At 41.3% G+C, this 21,123-nt stretch overlaps 1 protein-coding gene across 3 annotated transcripts in view; it reads left to right on the top strand.

Moving 5' to 3' along the window:
* Positions 1–856: 856 nt before the first annotated feature.
* LOC129867968 (teneurin-2-like) overlaps positions 857–21,123 on the top strand; it is a 355,999-nt gene continuing 335,732 nt past the window's right edge. Inside the window, exon 1 of one of the 3 annotated variants that reach the window (XM_055941491.1) lies at positions 857–1,561. The gene's annotated coding sequence lies outside the window, so the exon portion shown is untranslated. The remainder of the gene's footprint in view (positions 1,562–21,123) is intronic. The other 2 variants (XM_055941490.1, XM_055941492.1) reach the window with 2 other exon arrangements.

Raw genomic sequence — 21,123 nt, 5'->3', positions numbered from 1 at the left:
GACCAGTAAAAAAGCAATTATTTTTGGTTTAAATTTTGGGGCCTATTAAAAACTCATTAATGATTTGATTTTTTTGTTACTCCAATGAGAATTTAAATATATCTATGCCTATCCATTAATCCCACAGTTTATCCACTCTTCAAGGACATCTATCGCTGGCATATTACTTTAAATAAGTTAGTATTTGTTTTCATCTTTCAGTAATTATAAGTGATACAAGTTTATCTATGTCATCTAATATCCCTCTGTAAACAGTAATGTAATCCCGGATAGAAAGTAGAAAAGAAGGGGTAGTTAAATTGCAATACTTCATGGACACACTGACAGGAATCCTTATGGTGGACATATTAATTGTGCATTTTGGTTCAAAATTGAAGAGAATATTGATCAGTGGGAGTTGAGAGCGTCCATTATTTATGATCCTGCAGTAAAGCCAAAGGACCTCCCTCCCCTCTCTTTATGAATCATTTAAATCAATATCTCTGTAATGCCTTTGTTCAATTTAATGCATTTATTAAACCTGTGATATATTCGTTTTCACATGTATCTCCACTGTGTGCAAAATGAACACAATCTGTCACTATCAAGGTCGAGACAGGGAGTCATAGCAATAAAGTCTTCCAGAAACAATTGAGGCTGTTGTTTTTCTGTTTTACATTGGCGCTAATTTGACAGATTAGGGTGATGTTTTTGTATTGGTCCCCCATGGGAATCAAACCCACAACCCTGGCGTTGCAAGCGCTACCAATTGAGCCTGATCTGGTCTCTTAAGCGAAGCCCAGTCGTTTGACTTGTTTGATCAAGTCCAGTGCAGTAGCGCTAACACATCTGCTTCTACTCAGCGTGGGTTTAGTGATTAGTTGAATAGTTGAATCAGGCGTGCTATTAGTGGAATAAATCAAATAAGGGGAACGGATGGGCGTAACGGGAGATGTTTGGGAAATTCTGATCTAGATGATAATGTCCTGAATTATAGGAAGTATATCGAAAAAAAAATTGCTTATGTTACCAATAGTCAGGACTCAGGACTGCAAAAGTATATTTTACTTTGATCGAAAACCAATTATAGGCCTATGCTTCTTCAGTAAGTAAGAGAGACATTCCAATTATTAGATATATGTCAATGCATCTCTGGGCTATATAGCCTGTACAGTAGATCGACCCTCTCCGCTGAGGATGGTAGATTCCAACCGTCTTTTAGCTCTATGCGGCTCATGCGGGCTCGCGGTGTAGAATAGGTTGATGCTTAACCTCGCGTGCGTTTGTTTACTAGGGAAGCCCGAATACTGACTGTTCTTCAACCTTATCCGCCCATGTCTAGAAGCCCATTCATCGGAGTGAGTCGTTGGTAGTCATTAATACTTTAAAGATTATTATATGCTTCTCTATCCTTTACTCTCATAAAAAACAAAAGCTGCATTTTACTGAAAGCAACGAAGCGAAATAAACACTCACGACAGGACCGCGTGTTTCCGAGGGGACTAAAGTTCTTCATACTGATGCTGTGACAGAACGACGCAGTGAAACAAAGCACGTATTTGTAAAAAAATAAAATAAAAAGGTAAGAAAGACTCTTGCTTATACTTTTAAATATAGCTTGCTGGGACCAAGATGACTTGTAATGTTATGATTTTTTTTTTTTAATCGTGACTGACAGCGTTCTTAGTGTCTCAAATGTATAGGAATGCGCTTATTTATCAGCCTAGCAGACTTGGACAGTGTGGTGCTGATGGGGCAGGTTATTGTGATGCGGAGAAACCCAATAGCAGTTCAATGTCGCACTCCCTGTCAACTTTGTGTACACGTTCCCAAGAAAACCCGAATAAGTGGGTGAAGCCTTTCAGTCGTATACATTTCACCGTACTGTATTGGTTTAATGGGACTAAATCGTGAGTAGCCACACAGGGCCATTGACCAAGCGAACGACTCCCTGTCATGTCTCTGAGCGTTTGTGATTCATGCTGCGTTCTTGCACCATAATCATGAAGACCCAGGTCTATTTACCAAGGTCGCTGTTTTTTACTCCCTCTCAACTTTCAATGGAATCTATTCTCACTTTATTTATTTATTTTGCTCCGATATTGATTGCAAACAACCTACAGTCATTTTACGAGTTCAATCGCCATCTATATCCAGAAACATAATCCTCTCTCTCCACAGCCTTTCATGTGTTTACTGCCCAGAGCAGATGGTTCCGTTCCGTTGAACGTCAATAGCCCCATCACGTGATGTCTGAATAAGTTTAGTTCTGTGGGAAGGTGCTCTGTCTAGATCATTTGTGTCCAGTCCACTCGTGCTTTTTTAAATTTCAGGCACATGATATTGTATTTACACAAACTATCCCCAGTGAATCAAGGACACACAAGTCAGCAGAACCTTTCCACTATAAAGGAGTCCAGTATTTAGGAATACATTGGACATTTAATGCATTCGGTTTAGATCCAGTCTCCTAAATTTCAGAGATCAATGAAGAGTAGAGTTCAGTTAACCTTTCCAGTTTGTGTTTACTACACGCTGTCTATGGCAATCTGAAATGCCTCTATTACTGTTCACCAGCCTAGTGTCAGCTTTGTGCCAGCATCATCAAGTAATAGGTTATTTGAGGTTGAATGATACCAGGCAGTTATCACCAGCATAGGGAACATTAATCATAACAGCTGTCCAACTTGCAGTGCAGTGCAGTGCTGAAGTCCAGTCAGAGCTCTTAAAGGGGTAATCCAAGCCTAACAACATCTCTATGCTAGTGTAGTGCTTTATCGCCAAGAAAACAAGAGGATTACATAAAGGGAGCTTCCACATTAATCCTACACCCCCCACCCCACCTCTTCTTGGCACTTGCTCAGATGAGATTTCACGTCCCCCCCTATGGTGATTGAGAGTTGGTGGTCTGTGCTCCTGGGCTGAGCTCCATCATACAGTGTCAGCCCTCTGCCATGGCTCACTGGGCATCCCACCTTGGAAAAGAGCAGCAGCACTCCACACACTCCACTCTAGCCACTGCAAAGCAGATATGTTTATGCACTTCATGGGTTCCCAAGGAGACGGTTGATAACTCAGATTAATGTCACCCTTTAAGCTGTTAGAACACACGGTCATAATATGCTGGTCCTGGTCACAAACTAAGCTTGCATAGGAGTAGGAGATAGGATAGCATAGGAGTAGGAGATAGGATAGCATAGGATAGCATAGGAGTGATAACTCCTTTTAAATGTAAACAATATGATTACCACAAATGGTGTTCTCTTTCTCTTGACCAAGCGACAAGTCTTTACATCCATAAATTCATATTCAAATTAGTTCTGCATATTTCAATTTTATAAGCTACATAGACCTCTGGAATGAAGTAGTGTAGTGACTCTAGTCCACACTCATATGATACACACAGCAGTGCATTGGTTGATTAGTCACTCTGTTGATACACACAGCAGTGCATTGGTTGATTAGTCACTCAGGTGATACATACAGCAGTTCATTGGTTGATTAGTCACTCAGGTGATACATACAGCAGTTCATTGGTTGATTAGTCACTCTGTTGATACACACAGCAGTGCATTGGTTGATTATCCACTCAGGTGACACACACAGCAGTTCATTGGTTGATTAGTCACTCAGGTGATACATACAGCAGTTCATTGGTTGATTAGTCACTCATGTGATACACACAGCAGTTCATTGGTTGATTAGTCACTCAGGTGATACATACAGCAGTTCATTGGTTGATTAGTCACTCAGGTGATACATACAGCAGTTCATTGGTTGATTAGTCACTCTGTTGATACACACAGCAGTTCATTGGTTGATTAGTCACTCAGGTGATACATACAGCAGTGCATTGGTTGATTAGTCACTCAGGTGATACACACAGCAGTTCATTGGTTGATTAGTCACTCATATGATACATACAGTAGTTCATTGGTTGATTAGTTATCCTGCTCTGTCTTCTGCTCACACTGATAACGATGGATACAGTATGTCAGATACTATCGTCCATGCTACACCTGTGCCTCCTCACTCAACCAGCATCTTCCATTGCAGTCACATCAGCATGACAGCTTTCCATAAATCACAGCTGATTATATTGGCATTGTGTGCATGTGGAGATCTCTTGGGGGGGGATTGGGGGGGGGGGGGGTGTATGTTGTACATGTGATGTACATGTGTTATCAGTGTGGTCTTTGAATCCCCAGCCTGACAAATGCAGGCATCAAATTCCCTGGTTTGTACAGATTAGAGGATTAAGAGATATAGGGGTTGTTCAATATCCTTAATGCATTAGTACAGACGGTAGTGCCAGAATGAGTTCACAGTGCAGTAGTGTTCCGCTCGCTTCCATTTGTTGATAGACATGGTGACCTGGTGTTTTCCTGTGTGTGAGATCTAAAGGCCTGCCTTGTCTCCGTCTGACCTCTCTCCATTTACATGTCTACACGGCTGACCCATTTATCTACTGTACATACAGTGCATTACTGAATCTTTCTCCCTTATGCTGCTGTTTAATTCATGTGTTCATTTGTTTGGATCGAGTCGACCAGCTCTGCCCTTGGCTTCAGTAGAATATATTGCCTTATTAGTACTTGGGAGGAGGAGGATCAGCTTCTCCTGCTCTTATGAATACTTAGATCTTTTGAGTAGTGTTCGACACCCGTCTTCCCTTCAACGCCCTATCTGTGTCGCTTTGGTAAAGCAGGAAGGAGAGACGCAACAGAGCACATATAAAATACGACCTGATTCGATTTCACTGCTGATAACAGTCCTTGCAAAGAAAGAAATCAACAAATTATTTTTTTTCTTCCAGATAGTATCTCATTAAGTAATTGCACTATTCGTGCTATTAAAATATATGTTTTTAGCCACACACCTTGTTAGACAGTACATTTTAGGCCTGTCAATTTAGCCTGTTTTGGCAATGGAATATTGTCTCAGACATTTTGAACTCAGACATTACCTAAAGAGGCCTTTTAGCTAGGTTATTATATAAACCAGGGGTCTCCAACATGTAGATCGCAAGTTACCAGTAGCTCGCAGCCCACTTATGAGTATCTTGCCAATCAATTCTGAAAGGCTACATTAATTTTTTCATGTGTTCCATTGCAACTGTCAAACATAAAGCTCCCGGGTACTATCCAATCAAAGCTACATTGACATTATCCCACCGCTGGTTAGCCACTATTGGCTTAAAAAGCCAAGCGTAACACAATATGTGCCGGTTAATTTCCAGCAATATTGCCCGTCTGTCTGTTTGGTGCGCGCGTTTGTCTATCACCCTGTATGTAGCCAGTTAGTGAGTACGGTTACATGCAAACAATAATGCGATTAAAGTGTACAGTATAGTCGGATTAATATAAATGACTTTCTTCCACAACCTTATCAATTAAATATTAACTGCAAAGTAGTCTTTCTCTGACTAAACTATTCCATGATTATTTTGATCAATTGGGTGGCGATTGTTTTGCAAGCTCTGCCGTGACATGTGCTGCAGCAGTAGGCCTAACAGCAGAAACACCGCCAGACCGGCACATTCCACGTTGCGCAATTAAAGGGGAATTACACTTAAAAATCTAAATGAATCATCTTCTGATGTGATTTAAGCATGGACATGGACTCAGAACATCCATGTTGGTTGTTTACTCTACGTATAATTGTAATATTGAGAGTAGAAAACAGAAGGGAGAAAAAAAACGAGAATGAACACAGATTTCAGGTAAATACCTAGAGTTGTTTATTGAACATAATTTTACACCAAGGACCCAGTGAAGAGTTGCAGGGTAGAAGAGAAGAGAAGAATGGAAGCATAAAAAAATAACATTTCATTTTTTTAAAGTAGCTCTCATGCTAGAAAAGGTTGGAGACGCCTGATATAAACTGTTGTATTTCTGCACAGTCAAGTGTTTCCTTGAAGGGAATTGAAACATACTGTAGTCTAAATTAACACGAGTGCAATCAATTATCCAGTTCTAGAATACTCCACGTTCTAAATAACTCCTCAACGAACATTGATTTCTGGTTCTCCCGGTCTCGCTCTCTAGCTGCTGCCGCTCCGCTGGAATTATTGAACTTTTCGGGCTGAACCTTTCTTATGATATTTCCTTTTCATAGACAAGTCAAGTGACAGAGGATATGCTTTTAAACCAGCTAAATATTTAACTATATTCTTTTAGGCTGATGGATCGTATTTTTAAAGATATTTTAGGACTTAAAATTCCTCAAGATGGATAAAGTTGGTCACTTTTTGGACGGATGGTGAATCAACCTGACGTGTTGTAAATGAACATACTCTCTATTCAGAATGGCCTTGTCCAGATTGTATTACACTGTACAGATCACTAGAGGCTGATGGGAGGAGTTATAGGAGGACAGGCTTATTTTAACGGCTGGAATGGAATTAATTTAACGGTATCAAACACGTCAAACGTATGGAAACCACATGTTTGACCCGTTCCATTAATTCCATTCCAGCTATTACAATGAGCCTGTCCTCCTCTAGCTCCTCCCATCAGCCTCCATTGGTACAGCTGGTGTTTAATGAACATACTGTACTGAGCTTATTTAGTCTAGTCAGAATTGAACATGTTTGTGCCCCTGAAGCCAATGGAAATCCACATGTGTTCAGAATGAGAGAATCAAGTAGCTCTATTTTAGTCCACTCTCCATCTTAACCCCTCCAAGGTACTGTGCATGCCTTATCAGTCAAGGAAATTACCCACAAATTGTAATTATAGTCTGAAGAAACCTTGTATTAATGAATTTGAACATTATGTTTTTACTCTAACGAGACAATCAAAGACGTTTGTGTTAATGTGTGGCGTTGGAAATTATGCATTGTCATGCTGGGTGTTTTTCTCCTAGTTCTTCCCTACCCAGAGGGAGCAGTGAGCACTGATCAGAATTCATTAAAAAAAATACTGTTTTACTGTCACATACACCGGAAAGGTGCAGTGATATGTGTTGTTTTTACAACGGTCAGCCATAGAAGTACGTCGCCCCTTGAGCAAATTAAGGTTAAGTGCCTTGCTCAAGGGTACATCGGCAGATTTCGGGTATTCAAACCAGCGAGCATTCATTTACTGGCCCAATGCTACAGTATACAGACAGGATCTAGCCTCCAACTACCCGCTTCCCACTACACCCTGTGTGACTGCACAGCGCTGTACAGAATTAGATATGGTAGAAATAATTGCTTTCATATTAATCAAAAAGAGAAAATGTCAAGTTTAAAGGGATAGTTCATGCAAAATCTATATTTGTGTCAAATGACCCTTACCTTCAGTTGTCTGAAGGCCCATGGTGACCGGTATCCACAGTAATCCATTATTTACTTCCGGCTACAGCCCGGAGTTAGCGTATTAGCATCGTCAGATTTCAAGAATGGAAATAGCCGAACCGATGTTAGCAAAGCTGCACTGCAAACCGACACTTTCTCCAATTATTATGATTTTGTTTTTACATGCATAATGCTGAAATAAACGCTGCAATTTGGAAATGGAACTATTTCCCTGCGGAACCACAGCATCTGTATGCATCTTCCAGTGATGATATTGTCCCTCTGGGGCAGATGAGGCTTGACTTCCAGATGTGTGCTAAACTGACCGGTAAAACATGATTTTAGAGTGTTTGAAAAAATAAGAACATTCTCACTGGGAAGCAGAGGTCGAAAAAGTATCCCGTTGTCATACTTGAGTAAAAGTAAAGATACCTTTTAATAGAATATTACTCAAATAAAAGTGAGTCACCCAGTAAAATACTACTTGAGTAAAAGTCAAAAAGTATTTGGTTTTAAATATACTTAAGTATCAAAAGTAAATGTAATTGCTAAAATATACTTAAATATCAAAAGTAAAAGTATAAATCATTTAAAATTCCTTTAAGCAAATGTATGGATAGCCAGGGGCACACTCCAACACTCAGACATCATTTACAAAAGATGCATTTGTGTTTCGTAAGTCTACCAGATCAGAGGCAGTAGGGATGACCAGAGATGTTCTCTTGATAGATGTGTGAATTGGACCATTTTCCTGTCCTGCTGAGCATTCAACATGTAATGAGTACTTTTGGGTGTCAGGAAAAATGTATGGAGTAAAAACTACATTATTTTCTTTAGGAATGTAGTGGAGTAAAAGTCAAAGTTGTAAAAAATATAAATAGTAAAGTACAGATAGCCAAAATAAATACTTAAGTAGTACTTTAAAGTATTTTTACTTAAGTACTTTACGCCACAGCTGTGAAGAAACCACGAACAGATTCATCGAGTATCAACACTACCAAACCTAGTTTGAAGTGTTTTTGACAAAGTTTCGGTTTGCATTGCAGCTTTACTCACATCGGTTTCTCTGTTTCCATTCATGACATCTAACAATGCTAATATGCTAATCCACGGGCTTTCAGACAACTGGAGGTAAGGGTAATTTAACCCAAATATAGATTTTGCATGAACTATCCCTTTAAGATTGACATTTTCCTCTGGTTAATATGAATGTAATTATTCCTACCATATCTAATTCTGTGGCAGCGCTGTGCAGTCACACAGTGTGTAGTGGGAAGAGGGTAGTTGGAGGCAAGGCCCCTGTCTGTATACTTTAGTTAGTAAGTACACTATCTAAATGAATTCAGATCAGTGCTGAGTGCTCACTTGGCCTCTGGGTAGAGGAGAACCAGGAGTAAAAACAAGCAGCATGACGGTGCATCATTTCCACATCAACACTAGAGTGGTTGTTAAGAAGGTGTTTCAATTAGGATGATCATGTTCTTCTATGGAAAATATGCAACGTCACGGGTTAATACATTGACTTATCTTTTCTCATTTAGTGTTTTCAGTAGGCGTAGGTTGTTGGGCAGCGGTCAGATAAATGAAGGGGCAGAAAGGGTCACGTCAGAGAGTCACACACGTTGTCTGATGTTTGTCCATTTCTCCGAAGGTACGTATTTTTTTTGTCTGAAGGCAGGGGGGGGGGGGGGGGGGGCAAGGGAGTTATTAGGTAGGCGGCACTGTGTACAGATATGAGGAGAGATTGTAGTGTGTGTGGGTGTGTGTGCATTTTTTTTGGTGTGTGTGTGTGTGGGAGGGGTTAATGGGGACAGTGGACTTTGTTCTTGTTGAAAATACAGTGTCTGTGAAGCAGGCAGGTGCTGAGGAGGCTGAGAGGTAGTAGCGTGATATGGATATATGTGCATGTTTAGCAGTGAGACGGAAAACAAAGGTAGAACAGGAGTAAATAAGTACTTCTGATGCTGTCGGTTCATATCTTAAGCTACTCAATGCCATATCTAAAGACTTAATAATAATAGCCTAGCGGTTAAGAGAGTTGTGCCAGTAACCATAAAGGTCACTGGTTCAAGTCTGTGAGCCGACTAGTTGAAACATCTGTCGACGTGCCCTTGAGCAAGGCACTTAACCCGAATCGCTCTGGATAAGAGCGTCTGCTAAATGTGTAAAGTGTTATTCACAGAGCTCCAGTCAAAATAGTTATTTTTTTTTCCATGTTTCAAGCATACCGTTCAGCCGCAAGAGCATTAGTGAGGTTGTGCACTGATGTTGGGTGATTAGGTCTGGCTCGCAGTTCCAATTAATCCCAAAGATGTTTGATGGGGTTGAGGTCAGGGTTCTGTAAAGGCCAGTCAAGTTCTCCAACACCTATCTCAATAAACCATTTCTGTACAGACCTCGCATTGTCCTGCTGAAACAGGAAAGGGCCTTCCCCAAACTCTTGCCAGAAAGTTGGAAGCACAGAATCGTCTAGAATTTCATTGTATGCTGTAGTGTTAAGATTTCTCTTCACTGGAACTAAGGGGCCTAGCCCGAACCATGACATACAGTCCCAGACCATTATTCCTCCTCCACCAAACCTTACAGTTGGCACTATGCATTCGCGGCAGTAGCGTTCTCCTGGCATCCGCCAAACCCAGATTCGTCTGTCGGACTGCCAGATGGTGAAGCGTGATTCATCACTCTATAGAACATGTTTTCTACTGCTCCAGAGTCCAATGGCAGCGAGCTTTACACCACTCCCACGACACTTGGCATTGTGCATAGTGATCTTAGGCTTGTGTGCGGCTGAAACCCATTTCATGAAGCTCCCGACGAACAGTTATTGTGCTGATGCTGCTTCCATAGGCAGTTTGGAACTCGCTAGTGAGTGTTGCAACCGAGGACAAATTATTTTTTGGCGCTTCAGCGGTCCCATTCTGTGAGCTTGTGTGGCCTACCACTTTGAGGCTGAGCCATTGTTGCTCCTAGACGTTTCCACTTCACAATAAAAGCACTTACAGTTGACCGGGGCAGCTCTAGCAGGGCAGAAATTTTACGAACTAACCTGTTGGAAAGGTACCACATTGAATGTCTCTGAGCTCTCCAGCAAGGCAATTCTACTGCCAATGTTTGTCTATGGAGATTACATGGCTGTGTGCTCGATTTTCTACACCTGTCAGCAACGGGTGTGGCTGAAATAGCCAAATCCACTAATTTAAGGGTTGTCCACATATTTTTGTATATATAGTGTATTTTCAAATGTCTCTCCCTCATGAGGGAGGATAATGAAAGATCACAGAAGTAACAAGTAAAGATAGACATATCAATTTGTTATAGTGTTTTTACTGACCATCAATTTTGTTTGAATTATTAAGTGATTAAAACTCGAAAATTCTATTACCAAATCGGTAATGGAAATTTCCTAAAAATCTGTAACGGAGTTTCTGCATTTGAATTGGCTAGTAGTCACTAACCACAGTTGGGTTCACAAGTTTGGACTGTACAGTAATGTAGAGTATAGTACAGCACTGTAGATTACAGTAATGTACAGTAATGTAGAGTATAGTACAACAGTGTAGAGTACAGTAATGTAGAGAATAGTACAACAGTGTAGAGTACAGTAATGTAGAGTATAGTACAGCACTGTAGAGTACAGTAATGTAGAGTATAGTACATCAGTGTAGAGTACAGTAATGTACAGTAATGTAGAGTATAGTACATCAGTGTAGAGTACAGTAATGTACAGTAATGTAGAGTATAGTACAACAGTGTAGAGTACAGTAATGTAGAGTATAGTACAGCACTGTAGAGTACAGTAATGTAGAGTATAGTACATCACTGTAGAGTACAGTAATGTAGAATATAGTACAACAGTGTAGAGTACAGTAATGTACAGTAATGTAGAGTGTAGTACAACAGTGTGGAGTACAGTAATGTATAGTACAACAGTGTAGAGTACAGTAATGTAGAGTATAGTACAGCACTGTAGAGTACAGTAATGTAGAGTATAGTACAACACTGTAGAGTACAGTAATGTAGAGTATAGTACAACACTGTAGAGTACAGTAATGTAGAGTATAGTACAACAGTGTAGAGTACAGCAATGTAGAGTATAGTACAGCACTGTAGAGTACAGTAATGTAGAGTATAGTACAACAGTGTAGAGTACAGTAATGTAGAGTATAGTACAACAGTGTAGAGTACAGCAATGTAGAGTATAGTACAGCACTGTAGAGTACAGCAATGTAGAGTATAGTACAACACTGTAGAGTACAGTAATGTAGAGTATAGTACAACACTGTAGAGTACAGTAATGTACAGTAATGTAGAGTATAGTACATCACTGTAGAGTACAGTAATGTAGAGTGTAGTACAACACTGTAGAGTACAGTAATGTAGAGTATAGTACAACACTGTAGAGTACAGTAATGTACAGTAATGTAGAATATAGTACAACACTGTAGAGTACAGTAATGTAGAGTGTAGTACAACACTGTAGAGTACAGTAATGTACAGTAATGTAGAGTATAGTACAACACTGTAGAGTACAGTAATGTACAGTAATGTAGAGTATAGTACAACACTGTAGAGTACAGTAATGTAGAGTATAGTACAACACTGTAGAGTACAGTAATGTAGAGTATAGTACAACACTGTAGAGTAGGATTCAGTGCCTTACACAGTAGAGCACACTAGAGTTGAGCACTCTAATTAACTGTACTAAACTGTTCTGTACTTTACTGTACTGTACTGTATTCTGCTGTACTCTACTGTACTGTATTCTACTGTACTCTACTGTACTGTATTCTACTGTACTCTACTGTACTGTACTGTATTCTACTGTACTCTACTGTATTCTACTGTACTCTACTGTACTGTACTGTATTCTACTGTACTCTACTGTACTGTACTGTATTCTACTGTACTCTACTGTACTGTACTGTATTCTACTGTACTCTACTGTACTGTATTCTACTGTACTCTACTGTACTGTACTCTACTGTATTCTACTGTACTCTACTGTACTGTACTGTATTCTACTGTACTCTACTGTACTCTACTGTATTCTACTGTACTCTACTGTACTGTACTGTATTCTACTGTACTCTACTGTACTGTACTGTATTCTACTGTACTCTACTGTACTGTATTCTACTGTACTCTACTGTACTGTACTCTACTGTATTCTACTGTACTCTACTGTACTGTACTGTATTCTACTGTACTCTACTGTACTGTATTCTACTGTACTCTACTGTACTGTACTCTACTGTATTCTACTGTACTCTACTGTACTGTACTGTATTCTACTGTACTCTACTGTACTGTACTGTACTGTATTCTACTGTACTCTACTGTATTCTACTGTACTCTACTGTACTGTACTGTATTCTACTGTACTCTACTGTACTCTACTGTACTCTACTGTACTGTACTGTATTCTACTGTACTCTACTGTACTGTATTCTACTGTACTCTACTGTACTGTATTCTACTGAGCTCTGCTATGCTGTACTTTGATGTCCAAACTCGTGAAACATAGACGTTTATAACTGGTTCAGATTTGGTCTAGACCAACCAAATTTGGTCTTGTTTGGGGGCAGAGCTCATTAATATAATAGCCAGTGTGTAGGATAAACCCACATATGCAAATTATAATCTTGCATATATCTACCTTTTTTGTGTACATCTTTAAGATACATCACCATGATGAGAATGACATTCATATTCATAATTATGCATTTATGTGTGATACAGATCAGGGACCCATGATGAAATCCATTACCACAATTCCGTTACCAGGTGTCAATCCACTTCACTTACTGTAGTTCAACAACCAAAATAAAAAAAAATCTAAGTCAATGTCTCATGTCATAGCTGACACCCCGTTCTTTCTGCAGACATCGTTGAATCATAATTCAAAGCAGATTTTTTACGTTTTACACACAATAAAACGGAGGGAGAAATTGCTAAAATTCTATTAGCAAACTTTGCATCTGCACAGTTCTCCCACTAAATGTGTTTTTTGCAAAATGTTCAGTGTAAATTGTTAAAAATAGTCCGAGTTTGTATGGTCTTTTAAACTTAGAAAATCAATGCTTTTGCTTTGGCATAGATTTCAATTTAAAAAAATCGGAGTCTCAGAGCAATTCAGGGGCCTCCCGTCTGGCGCAGCGGTCTAAGGCACTGCATCTCAGTGCTAGAGGCGTCACTTACAGACCCTGGATCGATTCCAGGCTATATCACAACCGGCCGTGATTGGGAGTCTTGTAGGGCGGCGCACAATTGGCACAGCGTCGTCCGTTGTAGGTTTTGGCCGGAGTAGGCCGTCATTGTAAATAAGATGTTGTTCTTAACTGACTTGCCGAGTTAAATAAAAAATAAATATATATATAATATATATAGCCTACACTTGATACATTGATGCTATGCTATGTTTGACCCCCTCTGCCACTGTGAAATTGCTTCAGTCAAATATACATGTTCTTCACAAAAGCTTAATATGATAAAGTGCCAATACAAGATGTAAAAAGTACTTGTAGTTAACTGAAGTGTTTGTCAGTGGTTTGAATTAGAAAGACTAATTGGAGAAATGCCAATAAGTCATTGGAGCTGTGACGGGGTCTGGCTTTAACCCTACTCACCTTAGAGGACCTGACATTCCCTGCCTGCTGGGGGAGACACTGGGTCTGGTATTAACCCTACTCACCTTAGAGGACCTGACATTCCCTGCCTGCTGGGGGAGACACTGGGTCTGGTATTAACCCTACTCACCTTAGAGGACCTGACATTCCCTGCCTGCTGGGGGAGACACTGGGTCTGGCATTAACCATACTCACCCTAGAGGACCTGACATTCCCTGCCAGCTGGGGGAGACACTGGTTCTGGCATTAACCCTAATCACCTTAGAGGACCTGACATTCTCTGCCTGCTGGGGGAGACACTGGGTCTGGTATTAACCCTACTCACCCTAGAGGACCTGACATTCCCTGCCTGCTGGGGGAGACACTGGTTCTGGCATTAACCCTACTCACCTTAGAGGACCTGACATTCCCTGCCTGCTGGGGGAGACACTGGTTCTGGCATTAACCCTAATCACCTTAGAGGACCTGACATTCCCTGCCTGCTGGGGAAGACACTGGGTCTGGCATTAACCCTACTCACCTTAGAGGACCTGACATTCCCTGCCTGCTGGGGGAGACACTGGTTCTGGCATTAACCCTACTCACCCTAGAGGACCTGACATTCCCTGCCTGCTGGGGGAGACACTGGGTCTGGCATTAACCCTACTCACCTTAGAGGACCTGACATTCACTGCCTGTTGGGGGAGACACTGGGTCTGGCATTAACCCTACTCACCTTAGAGGACCTGACATTCCCTGCCTGCTGGGGGAGACACTGGGTCTGGTATTAACCCTACTCACCCTAGAGGACCTGACATTCCCTGCCTGCTGGGGGAGACACTGGTCTGGTATTAACCCTACTCACCCTAGAGGACCTGACATTCCCTGCCTGCTGGGGGAGACACTGGGTCTGGTATTAATCCTACTCACCTAGAGGACCTGACATTCCCTGCCTGCTGGGGGAGACACTGGTCTGGCATTAACCCTACTCACCTAGAGGACCTGACAATCCCTGCCTGCTGAAGGAGACACTGGGTCTGGCATTAACCCTACTCACCTTAGAGGACCTGACATTCCCTGCCAGCTGGAGGAGACACTGGGTCTGGAGACACTTCTTCTGGCGTTACATTAAAGTCATTAGGAGACGCTCCCTGGCCTGAGAACCGGTTTATGCCCCAACTGATTGTGTCCTCCATGTATTGAAAAAAAATGCACAGCACAGGAATAGATGCTTGATACAACTCAGTCATGTGACCTCAGTGCTCATATAACACTGCTCTTTTGACTCTCACTGTCAACTTTGCTGCATCATCATGTACATTCATCCCCTTTGGTCCAACGCACAATGTAGTTCTACTCCAAGTGTATTGTTTCCTGCCGCCATGACGGTGTATTTCTCAGTCTCTATGAAAAGAGCCACTAATCCTAGATGTTTTTTTGTGATGTTCCATAGACTGCTTTGCAAAAAGCCATGTTGCGCTGGCCTCTCGTGACAAAAACAATGACAAATCAAGGAAAAGTAGTTGTAGTCTAAAGAGAGCGTCAAACACTGAGTGTACAAAACATTAAGAACAGCTGCTCTTTCCGTGACATAGACTCACCAGGTGAATCCAGCTGAAAACTATAATACCTTATTGATGTCACTTGTTAAGTCCACTTCAATCAGTGTAGATGAAGGGGAGGAGACAGGTTAAAGAAGGATTTTAAAGCCTTGAGAATTGAGACATGGATTGTGTATGTGTGCCATTCAAGAGGGTTAATGGGCAAGACAAAATATTTAAGTGCCGTTGAACAGGGTATGGTAGTAGGTGCCAGGTGTACCGGTTTGTGTCAAGAACTGCAACGCTGCTGGGTCTTTCAAACTCAACAGTTTCCCGTGTGAATCAAGAATGGTCCACCATCCAAAGGCCAACTTGACACGACTGTGGGAACCATTTAGAGTCAACATGGGTCAGCATACCTGTGGAACGCTTTCGACACCTTGTAGAGTCCATGCGCCGACAAATTGAGGCTGTTCTGAGGGAAAAAGGGAGTGCAACTCAATATTAGGAAGGTATTCTTAATGTTTTGTCCACTCAGTGTATGTCATTACATAACACTTTTTAAGTTGATCAATATTCAGTCATATGTTTAATGAGTTTTATGGTCCGTGCCAAATGAGGTAAATGCAGGTTTCAAGTTCTTTGGAAGATTCATTCCTGTTATCCACTCATAACATCTCACCTCTTTCCCTGTCTCTTCTCACTTTCAGTACACATAAGTCCTTTCCTCTCTGTCTGTGTCTTCTCTCTCTCTCTCTCTTGTCTTTGCAGTCTGACTCGTTTGCTGTGTGACAGGCTTTTAGGGGAGAGGATTTGTCAGATTAACCAGGGCCACCCCATCATCGGCGCCATCCCCAGTAAGGCGTCTGCCTGCCTGCCTGCCGTTTGCCATTGCTGTGCTGGCTTGCGTTCCCCTGCTGTGCTGTTCCTCAGTGTCACACATTCACGGGGCCGTTGAGCCATTGGAGGCATTGGTATACAGTCTTATCTCCCGCGGTAATAACAGCGCCCACTCAGGCGACTCCATCTCCAAGGCAATTTCCCAACTCACTACCCTGGTTTAGGTGGTCCGAGGAAAGGGTACTCATGTATGTGAATGTGTATTTAAATGTTTACTTGTTTATGTATTTATTCACTGTGTTCTTTGGCAAGTTTGTTCGTGCGGGAGCTCCGGCGTGTTAGAGGCAAGTGCTCTGTCAGCCGAGAAACTATCAAAGGTGGATGCCATTGGAAAACCTTACGATACACACACACTCATGTACACACAGGGGTGGCTAGGATACTTTCAAAATGTAATCCATTACAACTACTAGTTACCTGTCTAAAATTGTAATCAGTATTGTAACTTTTAGATTACCCAAATTCAGTAACGTAATCTGATTAGTTTCAGTACCTTTTTAGATTACTTTCCCATTAGAAGAAGACAAACATTTATATTACCAATGGAACGACATCTATTGCACGATAAATCAATGTTAAAGTTTACATGGCTGGCAATAAATGGATGTTGCATTTTACTTTATGGGTTGGTTACGTAGGCTTCTTCTAACCCATTGCTTTCTCCTACAGATAATATGATTAGGCTAGAACTTTACGTTAAAAAAACAGTCTGTCAGATTTTCAGTCATTCCAGTTAATTTAATAGCCCTTGATCTTCAAGAATAGGACTTGGAAATATGAAAATAAAAATTTGCCAAATTGATTTACCTGAGCATAACCCAAAAACGAGGGATTTATTGGCCCTACTTTTGTCACTTTGGCATAAATGATTCGGGAGACAGGCGTAGGAATGCGTAATAGTTTTTTTTATTAAGCCCAAATTACAGCGTGCCGTGCAAAGGCACGAGGACGTAACAAAACACAGGGTAGAAACCCAAACAAAAGAGTGAGGAGTACCTCGAATAAATAACACAAGAGCCCAATGATTAACACACGAGACGAGACCCGTAATCATCTGCGCAATCCACAATGGCGTGAAAGCCAAAACACACAGCACAGGTACTCACACGCACCAACGGACATTGTAACAATAATCGACAGCACCAATGGTGAACAAAAGACCCACTTATACAAGTACTAATCAGTGGGAATAGGGGACAGGTGTGCGTAATGAAAGTTCCGGCGGGAACCGTGACAACTCTGTTATTTAGGATTTTGTTGTCATGGAGAACTGATTGGGTTCACTGCTTAAAGTTGAAAAATAAATTCTACTCTCATGGTAGTGCAAATAGCACCACTGAAAGTGCTATTTGAGTGAGATAAATTTACACGATATGCTACATTTGCTACAGGCCTATTGTTTACGTTTTTGTTGGTGACACTTTGATATCTTGATAATTTGCAGCTTTTTAAGTCTATGAAGTTTTGAGGCATGTGTCCTTAGGGCCTATGAAAATAATAATAATAATAATCGGCAACAAATTAGATTGAGGAATAAAAGCCCCACTTGTTGTCTTCTTAAATTATGTTTGTTTTTGACAGTATGTGGAGCACAATACCAGGCAGGAGTTTAGTAGGGAGGAAGTCCTCAGCCTTTTATTCCATAGGCTGGGATCCACACTATGCAGCTGTTGCAAGAGTACATTTTACACTGTCTTGTCCACTAGTCGCAAAAACAACGAATGATAGGCAGCTTAAACTTATTCAATTCAACCATTATTGGGTTAAAATACACATATACAGGCACAAATAGCTACATGAGAGAACAGCAGGGTGATTCACATCAATGCGCTATGTAGATATCAATAATAAGTGATATCCGTATCGCCGTAGACTACACCACTGCTGTTGCCCTTACCTCCAAGCGTTTATTCAAGTTGGATCATCTTTGGATGCTGACAGCAGTCGCACCATTGGAAGACGTAGTTTGGACTGTAGCCTACCAAAAAATATTCCTGCTCTTTTCCCGCGATCCATCAAACGCATCATAGTGTGTCATCATAGTGGTCTCTGGCTTGTGAACAGACTCGCTCAGACAGAACAAACTTAAACTTGCGCCTTTTTTTCTATGCTGATTTGAATGTCAGTGAGAAAACCAAAATGTGTCAAATAATTTTTGCCCAAACATGCTTTCTGAATTTAAAAGTAATCCTAGAAGTAATCATCTAGTTTTTCAAAAGTTTCTGTAATCTGATTACAATATTTATGCTGGTAACGTAACATATTAGTTGGTTTTCTTTGCAATACGTTACATAATCCTTTACACACAGACAGACAGACAGACAGACAGACAGACAGACAGACAGACAGACAGACAGACAGACAGAGACAGACAGACAGACAGACAGACAGACAGACAGACAGACAGACAGACAGACACAGGCAGACACACAGACAGACAGACACAGACACACAAGACAGACAGACACAGACACACAGACACAGACACTAGAAGGACGCAGCAGGAACTCTGTGGAGCTGGTTAACATTATTACATCGTTTCTGTTCCTCCTCTCTGAATGGTAAGCCTGGGCCTTGATTTGTTTCCCAAACAGCAGTAACCAAATAAGATTGGACGCAGTGCTTACAGATGCTCTGCATTAAGGAGAGATTGTTGTGATGAGTCATTATGGGTGCGGTGTGCTTTTGCTGGCTGTTGTACTTAGGGCAGTAATTCAGTTGTACTCGTGTGATTAGAAAGTAAAGGATCAGACACTAAGCTCTTGGGTTTAGATTTGGTATGGCAACTCACCGTGGCTGCTCTAGAGCATAAGACCTAAATCAGGAAAATGAGAGTTAGTTTGTGAAAGCTTTTTTTTTATCAACACCACTCAAATGTATGAGTAGAGATGGATGCGATAGTAGCTAACAGCCCACAGGCAGAGAGGAGAGATTTTGATCACAGGTGGAGATATTTAGTGGTTATATGGCTCTTGTTTACTTTGCATATTGGCCTTTGGATATTACTCTATTCTTCAGCATAACAGCTCAGTCAAAAGCTTAATGTTTGGAACGGGAGGATTTTACTGGGATTGCTCCATTTGGTTTGTAAACTGACTGTCAACATGAAACTAGTTCATCTGTAACAGAGAATTTATGAAAGGTTTGAATTTCAATGGGGTGTATCGTTACTGTCAGACTGTGTGTGTGTGTGTGTGTGTGTGTGTGTGTGTGTGTGTGTGTGTGTGTGTGTGTGTGTGTGTGTGTGTGTGTGTGTGTAGGAATTGTGATAATCTGACTCTACTATCTATAGAACACATCCTAAATGACTGCTAGGTTAAGGACACTTCCATATTTGGTCGTCACATCCGACATTTCAATCCGGTGTATTGGACTACAGAACAAGGTTGACAAGGTAAACGAAAACTGAATTAGTCAACTGAAATAAAAATGTAATGGAAAACATTTGAAACATTTTTAACTACACAGTAACTATCTTTGACTGTGAAATTAACAAAAATAAAATGAAAATCATCATAAATTATGTTTAGTTTTTGTTTTTTTCTTCAATACTTCTGGCAAAAATCTAATGTGGTTTTCGAGCTCCTGAATTTTGCGGGTAAGTGCTGCCAGGAGATGGCGATGTTTCAAAATAGGCCTAGCTTGTGAATCACTATCACTAGCTGCCAGGAGATGGCGATGTTTCAAATAGGCCTAGCTTGTGCGTCACTATCACTAGCTGCCAGGAGATGGCGATGTTTCAAAATAGGCCAAGCTTGTGCATCACTATCACTAGCTGCCAGGAGATGGCGATGTTTCAAATAGGCCTAGCTTGTGCATCCCTATCACTAGCTGCCAGGAGATGGCGATGTTTCAAAATAGGCCTAGCTTGTGCATCACTATCACTAGCTGCCAGGAGATGCCGATGTTTCAAAATAGGCCTAGCTTGTGCATCACTATCACTAGCTATCATTAGCTAACAGGGAATAATTCTGTGGGCGAGCACAGAGTGTGACTGGGCCAAGCTAAAGCATCTTGTAAAGTTGCTGGAGCCGTTCGCAATCCACACCGACTAACTTCCAGTCGCTGTCTGATGTGGTGCCGTGCCGTCTCAACCTCGAGGCACACTTGCAGTCAACTACTGTTGCAAAAAAAGTTGTCACAAGTCCTCCTGGAGTCACTACGTGAGCGCTTCGCATGCATACCGAGTCCTCTGGCAGCCAACTTCGATTCAACCCCTGCAGCAGCTTGCCTGATAACCCAAGTGTGTCTCTGGCACTTCGCTCAACAGAGATGGAGCCACTGATGAGGGAAGCAGAGTTTTTTTGTACTTCAGCAAATCCGAGAGTACAGCCCCGCAAGATGCCAGCACGTTGAATCCAGCAAGCATCTTCAGAAATATAGCTTCCTCACATCGAAGATTGTGTCGGAGGTCACTGTCTAGCCGGAGGGTCAACCTGACAGGGCATTAAGTTGCCCATGTGAGCTGCGGAAATACCTGGAAGAGGTAAATGTTTAGAGTCCCCGTTCAAGCTCTGACAGACAAGGATGGCAGATTATCCAAAGCTATGGCACTTGATCTGCTTTCTGCCCCTGCATCCAAAGTGTCCGTGGAGAGAATATTCACTCTGTCATCAGGCTTCAGAAACCGAACGACGACCTCTACGGAACGCATAGTCTTCTTGACGATGAACCAGAATCTCTTGTTTGGTTGAACACGCGCACGCTGGCTGTGAACTGATAGATTTGTGAAGAAGTCTTGTATTGCTTATGTTTTTGCTGTTTTTATTAAGCCTATTTGAGGGGTTTAGATATAATATTACATAAACATAACACG

This window comes from Salvelinus fontinalis, chromosome 13, assembly GCF_029448725.1.
Source record: "Salvelinus fontinalis isolate EN_2023a chromosome 13, ASM2944872v1, whole genome shotgun sequence".
NCBI lineage: Eukaryota > Metazoa > Chordata > Actinopteri > Salmoniformes > Salmonidae > Salvelinus > Salvelinus fontinalis.
The sequence above is the reverse complement of the archived record's forward strand: the minus strand, read 5'-3'. Positions and strand labels throughout refer to the sequence as shown.